Source organism: Dermacentor albipictus, chromosome 5 (genome assembly GCF_038994185.2).
Source record: "Dermacentor albipictus isolate Rhodes 1998 colony chromosome 5, USDA_Dalb.pri_finalv2, whole genome shotgun sequence".
NCBI classification, from domain to species: domain Eukaryota; kingdom Metazoa; phylum Arthropoda; class Arachnida; order Ixodida; family Ixodidae; genus Dermacentor; species Dermacentor albipictus.
The window spans coordinates 13,957,444-13,974,265 of record NC_091825.1 but is presented as its reverse complement, the minus strand read 5'-3'; the positions used below and the strand labels follow the sequence as shown (position 1 = coordinate 13,974,265).

At 47.4% G+C, this 16,822-nt stretch overlaps 1 protein-coding gene and 1 long non-coding RNA gene across 2 annotated transcripts in view; one reads left to right on the top strand and one right to left on the bottom strand.

Annotated features, from left to right (window-relative positions):
- The window catches only part of LOC139059847 (coiled-coil domain-containing protein 28B), a 41,405-nt gene extending 38,166 nt beyond the window's left edge, over nucleotides 1-3,239 (top strand). Inside the window, exon 7 of the transcript XR_011514398.1 lies at nucleotides 3,052-3,239. The gene's annotated coding sequence lies outside the window, so the exon portion shown is untranslated. The remainder of the gene's footprint in view (nucleotides 1-3,051) is intronic.
- Nucleotides 3,240-8,321: 5,082 nt separating this feature from the next.
- On the bottom strand, nucleotides 8,322-10,147 carry LOC139060398 (uncharacterized). The gene is made up of 3 exons (XR_011514779.1): nucleotides 9,942-10,147; nucleotides 8,987-9,098; nucleotides 8,322-8,804 (listed from the first exon to the last, which is right to left on the bottom strand). It is a non-coding gene; the product is annotated as an uncharacterized lncRNA (long non-coding RNA).
- Nucleotides 10,148-16,822: the final 6,675 nt, after the last annotated feature.

Here is a 16,822-nt window from a genome sequence, read left to right as displayed (position 1 = left end):
TCCAGTCATGATGACCAAGCAGTTGAAAGCTTTTGTGAAGACATGGAATCGACAATGGGTAAAGTGAAAACAAAATACACTATATTGATGGGCGACTTCAATGCCAGGGTAGGCAACATAGAGTTTCTAAATAAGTACCCTAGAGGGAAATGTGGCGCTAGTGTCTACGGGGGTTCTCATGAGCGTTGCCTCAACCTACATGGGAATGATGGGAAGTACAGGCTTCGGATTGACTTCGGCCTTTAGACTAATGGCGTTTCCTTCTGGTGCAGTAAACAAAGCTATACTCAAATATTATCGCGTAAAATTTAATTCTATTTCTTCAGTATGGTATAAAATGTACAACACGCTACATAAAATTTGTATGACTTTGAGATGGAAGCATGGTTTACTATGGTTTGTCACCAGGACACATCAGGGTATGCATACTTGTGCGATTCTGGTCCGCATTTAACGCCAAAGAATAATTATTTATTCATTTTTGCAACAGCAAACAACGGTGCATGTACTTATATAAAAATACTCGTCAAGTATTTCTGAAAATAGAAATGTTGTATTGTGACAAAGCGTTGCGCTCTTGAGCGGAATGCTACAAGTGTCGTCTGCTACCACGCCTTCTCGCTGCATTTAACGCGAGACTTTTCTCGCAGACGACAGGCATTTGCGAACTCTCTCGCTCTTTCGAAAGGTTGCGTCGGCTGTCACGATTGCTGAACGTCTTCAAGTACTTTTAAGCACATCTGCTGCAGTGCTAGCTAGGACGCTAGTGGCCTCCTACGAGTATGCTTCATCATATTTATATTGGTGTACCGCTTCCGAAGCGTCACAGCGTGGCTTTGCGGGTGCCCATTGTGCGACACTAGACTACAGCTAGAAAGCAGCTATCTTTCCTACCACAAGTAAGTTTGTGTTCTCAAAGGCCTAAAACACGCATTTCAATGAGCACATAAACGAGCAATGCAAAATGAAGCTCTCAATAAAATTTGATTGTCAAGCCACTAGAAGTACAACTGTACATGTATTGTATCAGTAGTGCCTTCTTTGTCCTATTCTGAAGTTTCATAAAGCACATAACGCTACAGTGCCAACCTAACACACTTAACAAACCAAAGTCCAAACGCTCAAAACATGTTCTTTCAACGTTTACGATGCCGCTGCTTTCTCGTCAGGGCTTCGACGCCACACTGCAACACAAGCATCGTCCAAGTCGCTGGCCCAGCGCGCTATCGCCACTCCGAGCAACATAACAAAGGCAGAGAGCTTTGCGTTGCACTGTCCCACTGCAGGTTACAGCGATTGCGCTTGGAGCGAAACCAAAACAGCCAAAAAAAATACTGTAGACTGGTTCGCCAGTCAATAGAATGCCAATCCGAAGCCTGTACTTCCCATGATTCCCATTATAGTTGAACGATCGCAGCGCCAGATTTGCCTCTAGGTATACGAATATGAAACTATGGTAGGCAAGAAGCAGGCTGGAGACATGTCAGTGGGGAATATGGCATAGGCTCTAGGAATAGCAGGGGAGAGTTATTAGTAGAGTTTGCAGAACAGAATAATATGCGGATAATGAATACCTTCTGCAAGTGGGATAGCCGAAAGTGGACGTGGAGGAGCCCGAATGGCGAGACTAGCAGGCACTTCATGAATAAAAAACAACTTGCAAGATGGGCTGGGTGGGAATCGAACCAGGGTCTCCGGAGTGAGAGACGGAGACGTTACCGCTAAGCCACGAGTTCGATGGTTCGAAGCGGTACAAATGCGCCTTTAGTGAACGCGGTGTTTCCTTAGAAACGAGCTGTTTCTAAGGCTCAGGCGTGCGTCGCTTGCTCAGGCGCACATTTCGTTGTCGCGCCGAACGCTGCGTTGCTCGACGCTCACCGCGTCCTATGCGGGGCGCGTAGTCGCTGCGCCGTAGCCCATGGTCTTACACCTCTTGGCGGGTCGACGGGAACGCTGTCGCGTTCCACTCTTGAAGGCGAAGCTTAAGCGTCCTCCAATTTTTTTTTTCTTTTCGCTGCGGCTTCTTCGACGCGCCGCATGGCGCCACCACCGTGTGCGGCCCCGTCGGCGCATACAGTAATTGTGACCTTATCTGGTCGCCCGCGCTCGCTTGCGCTGACGAGAGTTTCACCGTGACCCAGTGGCATATCACTTTCATCAATCATCCAACTGAGCCCAGCCAAGGTTATTGCAGTCTCCGCTGTTCTCAGGGATGAGAACAGCGGAACCGTAACTCAACCTTCTGGCACCTTTTACACACTGACACATTGAATGGTTCATTTGCATTCAGAGTCTGTATTTTGAACATCATTCAAGGAACTCTAACTTACCAAGATCGACGTATCGAGCCACTGGCCCTCGCAAGTGAAGGGTAGACGGTGGGTCGTTGGCACCAACGATTTACTGGCATCAAGCAGGGCCTTTTCCCGATTGTACTCGAAGTATTCATGAGTTGTAATTTGATTCCAATCCACCGATCTGCGAGTCACTACCAGTTTGCCAGGAAATTCAGACTCGCCATAATTGAAAATATGCTTTTTTTTTGTTGTTGTAAGTATATCCACCAAACTCTGTTTCAGTATCTGTTTGCCAGTCTCAACTCCAGCCGAAAATATTACTTCGTTTCTGCGCATTATGCTGCAGGTCTTGTATGGCCACAGAGTATAATGTTTTGAATGAGGACACTCCTTACACATTCAGTTTCTTTCGTGCTGTGCGGTCGTGTTTTGAAAACAGCATTCACGTATGCTTTCATTGGCAAGCACGTGCAGCCATTATATATATATATATATATATATATATATATATATATATATATATATATATATATATATATATATATATATACAGTACGTGCAAATAGCGACAAAACTTTGTGATAAGCTTCTTCATTAGTTTAGAAATTCAAATCAATAGAAATCTGAACAATGTGTTTTTGGTGAAAATGATTATTTCGACCCCACAAATGACCCTACATTTGTTTTTACAAATGTGTACATGGAGCTGCAACTTTTACAGTAAGCTTCTGCTCACTTGTATTGTTCATTGCAGGCATGGAAGATTGCTTGGAGCATGAAGAATGACCTAAGCTGAAAGTGTATATACAGTAATGTTCTGCCGTGTACGTTGCAAAGTCATTCTGTGAGGTCTTCAGCTTGTAAGTACTGCAGCACTGTGCAAAATAAACTTGTAATGCCTGCCATATCTGCTCTCTGAATAAACGGCACTGTATACTTCAATGAGTGATTGTTCGCACAGGTTTTCCTGCTTTAGTTGGGCATCATAATATACAATCTTAGTGGCAGCAGGGTTAATACAGTGTTAAAGACCAGCACTCGCTGTTTATTGTCCGAAGGATGCAGGAACAATGTGCAGGTGAAATCAAGTCTGATGGAAACCTGGTTAGGAGGAGGCACAGTTCGGAAAGTCAAAATTAATTGCGTACAACAACGCTCACATCTTTGCCCAGCGGCTCTGTTCCCCTCTTCGGCAACGCTGATAAATCTGCGTTGCAAAGGGCGGCTTTTGTTGAGCGCAGCTCGTTATGATCCGAGCTTGACAGACCGCATGCACTTCGCTAACTGTTAAACACAATACGGCGGCCTGTAGAGGAGCAGAAGGGGGCGATCATGAAGGTGGGGTTCGCTAGAAGATAATGAACCAAATGGCGGAGAACCTTGCTTTGAGGTGTGGCTTCACGGTGATGCGCTCCCTTGAAATGCTGTTTCGTGCACCATGCTGCCGCGAAGCCACACTTCAAGGCAAAATTTGCACATACCCCGACTTTAATTACTATTAACCTTTTAAATTTATTGGTGTGGGTTATCCGCATGAAAATACGGAAGTTAAAAATTGGACACTGACTGCAAAAGTTACACGTCTCTTCTAACTTTTGTAGTCGGCGTCCAATTTTCAACTACTACTATGTGCAAGTGCAGAAACCACGTTGTGAAATATAAAAAAAGAGCAAGAAATGCCCACACACAATGATTTTATGAAGTCAGTGGAACTAAAGAATGACTTCAAATCTAGAACCTTGTTAAAGTGCTTAAAGGGATTGGGACACCAAATTTTGAGGCTATAAAAAGCACGTTGTAGGCTGCTTCCGTATGCAAGGACACCCAGAACGAGGTATTGGACGCTGCAAACATTTGAAAATAATTTTAATTCAGCTCCAAAAAGTCATTAAAAACTCCTCGTAGTCGAGACCCATCGCTAGCGCGGCAGTTACTACGTCACAGAGGAGGAACGAAAATATTGACGTCATAGCACACTAGCACAAAAAACGTGACGTATGATGAGTAGCGATGAAATGCCGATTACACTAGCCGGCCGACTCCGAAAGGGACCATATGCGGCGTTCGTGTTGTCTGCTTCTCTCCTCGCATAGTCGCATAGTTCGGCAGCTCGGAGCGGACTCTCCTTCGCTTGGCCTTTCCACGACGGACCAAATTGCTCTTTTGGACCGCGGTCCGCGCATCACGTGATAGGACGTCACCAGTTCGTGCGTACCGCCGTTGGCCCGCGCAAGACCGCGGCCCTCGCGGTCCAACAAATCGCCGAGACTCAGCTTCCGTTTTGGCGGCGGACCGCATGCAAACCGCAGCGATTTTGGCTTAACCAACGAATGTTGTCCGGCAACGGAGTGTCTTCAGCCAAATCCAATCTCGTTTTCGGCTCAGCAAAAGCCAGTCAAGTCAGTCGTTTCATGTCCGCCGTTCCGCCTACACGTGCGTGCAGCAGATATATTTTATGCGAAGCATATTACGAGAGCTCAACCCAGCTCCTCAGGCGCGGCGGTGTCGCCATGAAACCACGTGACACCGTGACGTCACGACAGAGGAGAAGTGGCTTTGGCTCAACTCTTGCAAGACGGGCTGGGTGGGAATCGAACCAGGGTCTCCGGAGTGTGGGACGGAGACGCTACCACTGAGCCACGAGTACGATGCTTCAAAGCGGTACAAAAGCGCCTTAGTGAATGCGGTGTTGCCTTAGAAACGAGCTGTTTCTAAGGCGTGCGTCTCTTGCTCAGGCGCACATTTCGTTGCCGCGCCGAACGCTGCTTTGCTCGACGTTCACCGCGTCCAATGCGGGGCGCGTAGTCGCTGCCCTGTAGCCCGTCTTACACCCCTTGGCGGGTCGACGGGAACGCTGTCGCGTTCCACTCTTGAAGGCGAAGCAGTAATGCATGAGTTGTTTCTTCGTCTAGCCGAACCAAATATAGCCAAGCAACAGCAGTTCACCAAGCTAAACAGTGGTTCAACAACTAAAATAAAGGCTAGTATGCTTCGCATCCTGGGCTTAACCTTACCTAAGCCACAGCCATTTTTTAAACACCGTGTCCTCTTGGAGTGACGAAGAGGTTTTTCATTTTGTATACCTCGTTGAGCAGTTCCCGGCTTTGTGGGAATCGAGCCGGAATTATAACAATGATAACACTCTGGCCGAGAGTGTAGCTGGTTGGTCTGCTCTGCCGTCTGCCATGGCCATAGAATAAAGAACAACTTTAGAGAAGGGAAACTGTACCTTTGGCAGTGGTTCGAAAATAAGCAGCGGCAGCGCATGGAACTAACTTTCGGGGACGCCAGATAACGTTGCTCCATCCGGAAGCGGAAGTGCAAACTTTTTTTTTTTAGCGCAAAATTCAATATGGCCGTTTTTTGCCGGTCGCGTACGCTGGTACGTGCCGTGCTTGCCCTGCAGGCTATGCGGCATGCCTCAATGCCTTCGCTGCCGCTTAGCTGGTGCGTTCTAATTGCCAAGAGCCTCTACTGACGCCCATACAAACAAGCCACAAGTGAGTGAACAGAACGCGCGACTTTATTGGCAGAAGACAAGCAGTGTACATTCTCGTTCAATAGCAGAAATAAAATTTGCATGTCGAGATACGCTGGAATCATTGACGCGAGCTCGTAAACGGCTCACCGTCGTCGTCGCACGTGGTGGTCAGGTTAACGAGCAAGAACCAGCAGCGGAAACATATTGGACAGAGTGTGCCACTTATTTGCAGCGACAGTCGCCGTTAAAAATGCCCAAATTGCATTGCGAAGCAATCGGGAGACGCAGGCATCTGCTGCCGCAGCCTACACAGCGACATGGGCTACCCCAGATTTTAGCCGTTCACTCCTTTCCAACCTGCACGTTTCTTTTCTTTCGGGGGCCGCTAATGTGTGGCTCACACTTGGTGTCTCACATTGTCTCGCTATGGACAAGTCGCTTTCGTGGGCATCGCCTCCATCAGCTACTTTTGCGGGCCTTTCCACCCATGTAGCTATCAACTTCATACGCATCGGACTATGTAAGCACGTATGCTGGTCTCCGTTCATGCCTAATCGCGGCCGAGAAAGGCCAGAGGCACAATATGCCCATTGCTGCAGCAGGAAAGCGCGAACGGGGAGCACGAATCACGGTGCATGAAAATTGGGAGTCTATGTCGCTGTGCAGGCTGCAGGAGCGAATGCTTACTTCGAGAGACTGCTTCCCAGTGCAACCGACCAGGCCGCAATATTCTAAAAACATAACACTGCGACCATAACCAAGTGACATAACAGCAAAATTAAACAGCAATCAGTCACCGCATGAGGTTCAGACAATACGTTAGACATTGGCGACGAACTATATGGCAACAGTGAGCATTCACATACACGGGTCTCTTAGAGTACATTGAGCTGCCTACCTACAGGCGTAGTGCCCGACTTCGTCGCACGTGGTGGTCTACTAACGAGCAACAACCAGCAGCAGAAACAGATTGGACAGAGTGTCCCACCTGTTTGCGGCGACAGTCGCTGTTAAAGATGAGCAATTTGCAGTGCAAAGCAGTCGGGTGACGCAGGCATCTGCTGCCGCAGCCTACACAGTGACATGGACTACCCATCGTTTTAGCATTGACTCCTTTCCAGCCTGCATGTTTCTTTTCTTTTGGAGGCCGCTAATGTGTGGCTCACACTTGGTGTCCCACATTGTCTCAATATGGACAAGTCGCTTTCGTGGGCATCACCTTCATCGGCCACTTTTGCGGGCCTTTCCACCCAACTTCATACACGTCCGACCATGTAAGCACTTATGCTGGTCTCCGTTCATGCCTAATCGCGGCCGAGAAAGGCCAGAGGCACAATTTGCCCATGGCTGCAGCAGGAAAGGGTGAACGGGGAGCACGAATCACGGTGTGCGTAAATTGGGAGTCTATGTCGCTGTGCAGACTGCAGGATCAAATTCTTACTTCGAGAGGCTGCTTCCCAGTGCAACCGACCAGGCAGCAATATTCGAAAAACATAAAACTGCGACCGTAACCAAGTGACATAACAGCAAAATTAAACGGCAATCAGTCACCGCTTGAGGTTCAGACAATACATTATACATTGGCTACGAACCATCTTACAGGCATAATGCTTGCCTTTGTCACATGTGGTGGTCTGGTAACGAGCGACAACCTGCGGTACAAACAGATTGGACAGAGCCTTGCACCTGTTTGAACCAACAGTTGCCGTTGAAGATGAGCAACTTCCATTGCGAAGCAATCAGGTGACGCAGGCATCTGCTGCCGCAACCAACACAGCGACATGGACTACCCGGCATTTTAGCGTTAACTCCTTTCCAACCTGCACATTTATTTTCTTTCGGGGGCCGCTATGTGTGGCTCACACTTTGTGTCCCACTTTGTCGCAATGTGGACAAGTTGCTTTTGTGGGCATCACCTTCGGCAGCCATTCTTGCGGGCCTTTCCACCCATACGGCTATCAACTTCATACACTTCGAACCATGTAAGCACATATGCTGGTCTCCGTTTTGAGCAAATCATGGCCGAGGTAGGCCACAAGCACAATTTGCCCATGGCTGCAGCAGGCCAGAACGAACGGGGCGCACCAGTTACGGTGTGTGTATACTGGGAGTCTATGTCGCTTTGCGGACTGCAGGAGCAAATGCTTACCTCGAGGGACTGCTTACCAATGCAACTGACCAGGCCCCCACATCTGTAACACAGTTACCACAACCAAGTGTGGCAGCAAAACCAGATTCTGCAATCAATCACTTCACTGTAGCTTGCACAAAGACCCAGGCTATCAAGGAAGAGGAGCAATCATCAACGAGACTAGGAATATGGAAAATGATAAAGCTTGCATTCAAGAGAGAAGCCACTCTGCTCTGCAAGCATTGAAGGCTAAAAACACCAAGAAAAGTAAAATGGTGCATAGCACATGTGCATAGGTTAATGCAAGACGCATGCCGATGCTGCATCAGCTATTTCAGGAGAGTAATTGCGCATGACAACATACACTAGAAGATACTGCTACAGATATGTTAGGCTGCTAGACAGTGACTGGTATTAAGTATCAGCGAAATATCCAAATATAAAGGTTGACCTTTATATTTGGATGAGGATGAATAACCTCTAACAAAAATGGGCAATGAGAAAGCTTGCATTTATAGAAGAAAAATTACACTTCGCACAAACGGAATTAACATGGCTTGGAAGCTGATTAAGGACGAACTGATGAAACTCAATCTTTTGGCCAGCGTCGTCCGTGCTTGGTCAGATGTTGCAGGTGCATCTGAAGACGAAGAATTTCTAGAAAGTCCTTTTTGAGTTACTTGGATGACTCAGCCAAATGTCCGTGCTGGTGGAATGGTGGCTGAAGCTCTTTGCAGTCTTAACACAGTCCTTTGCAGACTTGATATCTCATCCATATTCTTGTGCATGTGCTTCTTTGTTCTTGGTGTAAAAGCCTTGCAAATTCGGCTCCAGCCCCTTCCTGTTGGTGCAGATAGGAGCTCCTGTGATGACCAAGATGTGCTTGGCATAGACTCTGTTGGGGCAAAACGGTGACACGTGAGATACAGCACAGATTAGCCAAATTTATGTGGGTTTTATATGTTCGAACCAATTATACTGAACCATATATATGAACAAACATTCATATCTGCTGCAAACAGCAAGCCAATACAGCATAGATCAAACATATTTATTTCTGCACCATATGTTGTTTACCTTGTAGTAGTAGCCAATGTCCACACAATGACCTTGTCGTAGCAGGCAGCAGCTTCTGTTTAGTGCGTGGAGTGTGTTGCTTTATACTGGTGCCGTCCTCATTACTGCATGTCTGGAACAGAAATTTTGACTGAATCAGAAATTGAAAAACCAAAGTTTTACAATATGAAATGCAAAAAGGTGTGACATATATGTTGTAATGATTTGCGACTACAGAACACATGCAAATGTACACTGTCTATTGCTGGGTGCTTAAGCAGCATGTTAAATAAATATTGCTATTGCCCATAAAATTGATGTCTGCCTAACTACAATGCATGTCAACAGCGCAAGTACTATTAAGATCACAAATGAGAACATTTGTGGGTTCATTTATGCTCTAGAAGTGATCACACTGCTAGTTACTCAAGCAAATGCATGAAAGTCATGAAGCTATTAGAACTGATGCATTATTTTTCTCCACGAACGTGATGCACCGCTTCACTACTGCAAAAATAAATGCCCTACGGTAAACCAATCTGAACAGCAAGAACATTTGGAACCAACAAGTACGAAATATGGGTGAATTATCATGCTTGCAACTGTTTAATACATTAAATTCTGTACTTTCACTTCATTTTACCAAAGGATTATTCGGTTTTGTGGACGAAAGACGTTGCCGGCCGACTCGAAAAAAAAGTTTAATATGTATATTGATAAGGCTACTCAGTCACCTACAACCACGGCTACAATAACATGAAAAATGAGACGCGCGTTCCGATATCGCTCTTTCTTTCCTGGTTGTGTGTGTAAACCAAACGACAGCCTCGCAAGTAAAGGTTTATTTAGGAAACAGCAACTGAGATCCTCACTGCCCATATGTAATGCAGGATCTAGGTCGTTAACTTGTGCCGGCCTGGAAGGTAATGAGACGGATATTATATAACGAATCAAGCAGCGGTGTTAAACGACTCACCATTATTGCCATTGTCAGCCGCAGCAAAATCCAGCTCCCGTTTCGATGCAGACCTGTTCCGAATGGCTCACGACCGAAACCCAACTGCCGGGCTTACATGTCCGCTTGCAAACACGTAACTTCACCCCAAGTTACATAGAAGCGCAAGAAACTAGTTTTAGAAACAAAGAAGCAACCAGTCTTGAGTGTACGAACGAATGAATCCGTGCCGCCGTGCACTCGGAAATACCGGTAAAAATTTTAAATCCAGGCCAGAGGTCACGTGAAAGATCGATGATGCTGAACGCTATTTGCGTTCATAATGGCGAAGAAACAATAAACTTACTAACAAAGAGTACAATATCTAATTAGCAATGATAATTTTGCCCTGTTTTTATGTAAAGGAAAATGCTTCGGTAATTGTAAGAGAAAGTTTGTAAGATAAAATTGCGCTTATTACGACGCCTCTACCGGGAAATGTTGGAACTAACGAACGCATCCCGAGGTGATGCTACTAGGTCGGCTTTGTTAGCAGCGGCGCGCGGTCGATTTTTTCGCCCTCTGTGGCCATTAGTTGAACTTGAGAGTGTACGGGGCCTGCCATGGCGGTCCGCCGTGTGGATGTGCTCTGCGCCGGACCCCCTCCGCGCGCTAGGAGAAAAGTGTGGCGGAAATGACGTATAGGTTCTCATTTTTTTGTTGCTTTTTTATTTTTGTTGCTGCATGGCCACGCCTTTTGGGCCACAATGGCGGCGTTGTTCTGATTTTTTGAGCGCTCACACGTGTTGCTCTGGTAGGTTTCGTGCCGTGGCAAAGGCGCTGTGTGGGCGGGTTTGCGTTAGTCACCGTGTCTTGTTGCGCTGTGTTACCTGCACCGTGCTCTGCCGGATGTTGCGCGAGCGCGCGCGCTCCGCGCGCGAGACCACGCGCAGCGCGGCGTGGTTTCGCGAAAGATGTAAACAAGAAAGGAGGGTGGCACAAAAGGCGGAGCATCGCCATGAGCAACGCCAACTTCCGGCTTCAATTTTGCTTCACAAAGAGTGACGTCAGGGCCTCTCCTTATGGCGTTTTTCACTGGTCGATTCGGAGCAGGATTTCTTGCTCCGCAGGATTTCTTGCTCCGCGGCAACGAATCCGAATTTCACTGGTCGATCTGGAGCGGGTTGCTCCAGATCATTGTGTTGCTTCGCAAACATTGTGTTGCTTCGCAAAATGGCTGCGTTCGGTGCTGCTGCAGCGCTCGCGTTTAGCGATAAGAGCGCGGACGACAGCGATTACGAAGTGACGCAGGTGCTGTGCGAAGACTTCTATGCACGTTGTCCATGCACAATCCTTATGGACGCGACATGGAAATGACGGACTATGCGACTGCCACGGTCAAATTACACACAGGGAACGGCGAGTTTGGTTGCCGTGGAAACGTACAGAACGGAAGTAGGGCATGGTTTTCGGAATCGGTTCGTGCGACGTGTACGCAGACTTCCTGTGTGATCCGCCGCGGAGCGTTTTTGCGCTCCGCTGGCCGATTCGGATTTGTGAAACCAGAGCGCTCGCTCGAGGATTTCGGCGGCCGCTCCAGATCGACCAGTGAAAAACGCCATTAGTTTCCTTCCTCCGTGGCCGGAGCGCGCCGGGCCGTGACGTCGCATCACGTGACCGAGCGGCCCGCGGACTTGGTCCGTCGTGTGGATCGGCCTTTTTATTCGCGGGCCCCCGTGCGACGGCGAGATTTTCTTGCCGTAGAGAGGACGGGCCCGGGACCCATTTGTGCGGCAGCCGTACGGCGAAGCGGCCAATGAGCGACCGAGGAGTGGTCACTCTGGCACCGACGGCAGCTTCACTGCCTCTGATCGTTCGGCGCCGCCGATATCGTCGCTAGGCCTTTTCCGGTTCACTTCAAAGCTAAAGCTTACGGTGCTTTGGGGTGAATCACCGACTTTCACAAGCCGCAATATTTTCTTACCGTTGTTGTCGCTCTTCGCAATAATTATAATCATCGCGACATGCACTTTGGAACGCCAGTTGTTGACCTCTGCTGGCAGAGCACGCGTATGCGCGAGCAGACGACGCACCATAGTTTTACGTCACTATTTTTTGTGGCCCACGTGACCAAGCCATGTTGCGTTTCCTCCTCTGTGATGTCATAGCATCCCCCGGAGCCCAGAAAACGAAATCGCTCGGTATAATAATGCTATTATTAAATTATTTATCGGATATATATGAATCCCGCTGTGTGTATCGTGCTCCCTGAAGCATGACGCAACGTTTGAATCAACAAACACATGAACGAAAATTTTGATGTGCCTCCTTTACTAGATGCCTGCCGCGTCACTAGTCTTCCCATTGGAGCGGAGGTTTTTGTAGCAAACTCTATGGTTCAGAGTAGTCGCTGAGAGACGGCGCTCGCAGCCGACCCACTTCCTGTTGCGGAGGAAGTGACGATTAGGCTGGCGCGCGCTCAACCAATGGCTTGACGAGAGACCGCGGGTCGTGCCTCCGGGATCGCAACAGACGCCGCTGAAATCTCTGAGCCAGGGCTACGTGATTTAGGTTTGCAGCGGCCACCGCAGCTAGCGCTCGCAGCCGACCCAGGTGGGGCAGAGTAAAGAGGAGAGGGGCAAGAACCAGCTTCTCGGCTCATGCGGCAGGCATCTAGTAAAGGAGGCTGCTTAAAGCACTCGTGAATAACATAACAGCATTTAAGAGTGAAGAAAAGGCAAACTACCGTATTTATTCGAATCTAGGCCGATAGTTTTTCTCAAATAATCATATTCCAAACTCTAGGGTCGGCTTAGATTCGAGGATTTAAAAAAAAGCGCCAGTTTTTCATTGAAACTGCTAAATAGGGTGCATAGCTAGCGCCATCTAGAAAAGTCAATATCGCAGCCGCTACTAGCCGTGCCAGTAGCCAATTGTACAGGGTGCGATCATAAATTTTGTACGAAACTCTATGGGTGCGATCATAGAGTTTCCTACAAAAATTACTAGAGGGAACTCTGGCGCTAGAGTCTACGCTGCAATGGGTGCGGTTATGGGAAGTACATGGATTTGCCTAAACTTCGTTCGTTTGGCTTCAAACGGCTTAGTGACTTTGTAAACTTCAACAGTACAATGCGCAATAAATAATTAAATAAACATCATTAAAATTACCCGACGGCAGGATTCGAACACAGGGACTCTAGCATAGAAGCTTGATATTGAAATCATTAAGCCACGGACGCATGTATCGACAAACGAATGAAACGCCCTTATGAATTTATTGCGGGTATGCCAGTGGCTTGAGACGCTTGGCGCGTTTTGATTAGGCCACCTGGACATGCTCAATCGTTGCAATTAATAGCAATTGTACGCGTTCCCGGCGTCTTCTGCACTTCGAAGTATATAGATTTCGCTGAAATATCCGACAATAAGATTTATATAACGTAATATACAAAGCTACAAGAACGTCTGAATCCACAAGCATGAAGATCAGACAAATCCATGTATTTCCCATCATCCCCATATGGTAGGACAAGCGTGCGTCTATTTGTCGTACAAAAATCCCTCACGTGACCTGATCCTAGGTGCCTAGGGTAGGGACAACGACTGCAGCGCCAGAGTTCCCTCTAGTAATTTTGTAGGAAACTCTATGGGTGCGATCACAGAACACCTATACAAACTTAGAGAAGGGAAACTACCTTCCACAGTGCAACGTAAATAAGCGTAGCGGTGGCGTCGTGAACTAAAGTATGCGACCACAGGTGGCGCTATACAACAGGAAACGGTTAGGTTAGGTTAGGCCTTAGAACACGCACCTATAAAGCGAGAGATAAGAAGGAAGAAGAAGCATGTGCTTGCTGTGGTAAAGCTAGGGAAACTACGGAGCATGTTTTATTAGAATGTGAAGACGTCTACCCAGCGGTCGATTTAGGCACCACTGGCCTCCTTGAAGCCCTTGGGTTCAGAGGGAGCAGTGGTAAAGCAAACATGTCCGCAATAGACATTAGTAAGAGGCGACTGGAGGATTGGTGGAAGAAAAGTAGGGAAACGACAACAAACGGAGACGTACAAAAGCACAGTTCGCAATAGGGGATCAGAAAATTTGGGCGTGGTAGTTCATAGTGTTTTTTTGTGTCTTTTTTCATTGTTTAACGTAGGTAGAATATCCACCGCCCCGTTCCATAGGGGACGCTCATAACATCCATCCGTCCATCCATCCGGATACAGCATTGCCGCTTTACCAGGTGTTCTGTGGCTTTACTGGGTTTCTGGCTGCTGCGCCTCGATCGTGCTATAGTACACTGTAATCGTGCTCCCGCCAGTTTGGTTGCAGGGTTGCCAGATTTGGCTACTTTGCGCCAAATTGGTTACTTTTTGAGGCTGTTGGCGGGGAAAAAATGCCTTGGCTACATGGCTACATTTTTGGCTACTTTTGAAATAGCTTGCCCTTGACTATCGTAAAAATTAAATAGAAACTTGTGTAGCTCATATTATGCAGCAACATTAGCAAATATTTAGGCCTACTCGCAACAACGACACTTCAAATATTTTCAAGCTGGTCCATCATCATTGTCAATCTGACTCTGGCGCTTTCATTTCATGCAAAGGATTTCGCACTGGTGACGTCACAGCGTGTTCCATCTTCGCATTGACGTTCTGCGTCATGCCTTCCACCTTCCACACATAGGGCTTCTTCGATTTTCGGAGTTCTGGCAGCCCGCTGGCAGCCGGACGGCAGCCAGCTAGTGCCGGTCGTGATGGGAAGGCAACGTGAGGTGGGATCCTAAGACAACCCGAAGCTGCCCGAAGTTTGCAAAATCGAACACTTGGACAGCTGGTCACGGAATAAACGTAAACATGCTACCAGCATGTCAGCGGTCGGTCTGGCCGGCGCGCTCTCGGCGTAGTCGGTCCATTTATGTGTTCCCAGCTTGAAAATATACAGCTGTATTCTGGAATACGATCACTTTTGCGAGATTTCGTGCGACTCGGCATCTCACTTTGCAGAGCGTAACAAACGGCCTGCGACGCGTCCGATGCCAAGATGCAAAATCGCACGTAAATAATCGCGAAAGCGATCGCTCGAGGATGCCTCTAGCTTTGACCTACTTCGAGAAATGTGCGCCAAGATTAACTCATTTACACTGTGATTCTGATTGGTGATAATATTCTAGTCATATTACATGCTGATCGAAGCGCTCTTAGCTGAAGTCATTTATACACGTTTCATAATATTTTTTGTATGTTCCTACATTTACTAAAAGCAACTTTAAGTGTTGGCTGTGATAATGTCTTCAGAGTTGCATAATAAATGAAAATGCAACGTTTTTCCATAGCGTGGCTACTTTTTTGGCTACATTTCTCTATGTTGCCAAAGTTGGCTACTTTTCACATTTTGGACCTGGCAACCCTGTTTGGTTGCTGTGTGGCAAAACGTAGCGCCTACATAGGCGCTACGTTTGCCACACAGCAACCAAACTGGCGGGAGCACGATCGAGGCGCAGCAGAATATATGTAGCGCTGACTCATATCGAGTTAAGGCACACTCTGAACTGACTTTTAAGAGCATCCCGAGCGGTTTTTCGTTTATTTCGCCGCCGTTACCCCGAGTTGTGCCGCCGCGCTCCAGCTGTTGCATTTCGTGTAGGGCTACAGACAGAATGCGGTTTCCAGGTGGCACGATGGCCTCGACTGGAATAAACGCACACGATACCAAAGATTGTGTAAGCCTGAAAATATTTTATTTGCATTTTACAAGTACAACAAAAAGCACGCGTCTGCGCATCCACACAAACGCGGTTACATAGTGAAGAACATAGTAAAGAAATGGCTCAATAATAAGGGTAGCACAAACGCACAAGAAAAAAGACCTAAGCTACAAAACGTACGGTCAGCTGCTAAGTATAATAATTTCCCTGTCACCGCGTGTCACTTTTATACAGCATCTTTACAGCACTACCAGGCCGGGTAGTTTGGCGGAAAGAACGCAACAGCTTACGGCCGTCAGTTGCCTCTTCCTTATGGGTGTCATAATTATCCTAATCTCCGCATCAACGTCGTGCAAGTCCGCATACAGGTATCTGTATCTGAACCATATGTGCCAGCTTAATGTGTAGTGATATTATGATAACCACTGCGTCTTATCAAACATGTATTGGTTTTGCAAATGCGCATTACAGCTGACAAAACGACATACTGTAGGTGAAGCACAAGAGAACAAGGACCGAAGGAGGATACAACACTTGAAGAAATGAAGAATTAGTAGGCGTACCGCAAACAAGCGATGACGAAGAACACATAATGATGCATCGGGTGTTCTGTGACATCGGTTTGCGTACTTACGGTGTTATGGAGATAAACGGCATAAAAACGTACCTTCAAGCGTACTCCCTCAACCTCCGCTGCATTCATTATGATAATTAACGTCTAAACAAAATGAGGCACTATTTTTTGCCAAGAGTAGACCTCTTTATAGCAAGTCTATGTAATGACTCGCAGACGAAACCAGCATGCTTTTCGAAAAGGCAGTGATTACGGTGACGGGGCCCGGTACTTTAACATCTGCACTACAGTGACGGGGCCCGGCACTTTAATGTCTACACTACAGTGACGGGGCGGGCCCCTTAGTGACGCTGTAGCGACGTCAATGGCCGCACTTCTTTCAAACATTTTATGCAAACAACTTCGAGCACTTCACGGCAGGTACTGAACTTTATATTAAGGTCCTAAGGATCGACTCCAAAACCCCCTTATGAGGGAAGAGCCGCCACGAGCCACTCCAACGTTGGGACGGGCAGGCCGTGCCTGACCCCCTCCTGCCACTCTTCTTCCGTGGTGAGGTGATCGTGGTCCCGCAACGAGGGGCACCGCAAGAGCATGTGTTCTAAAATGCAGAATGGATCTCCGCACTCCGGACCATCGGG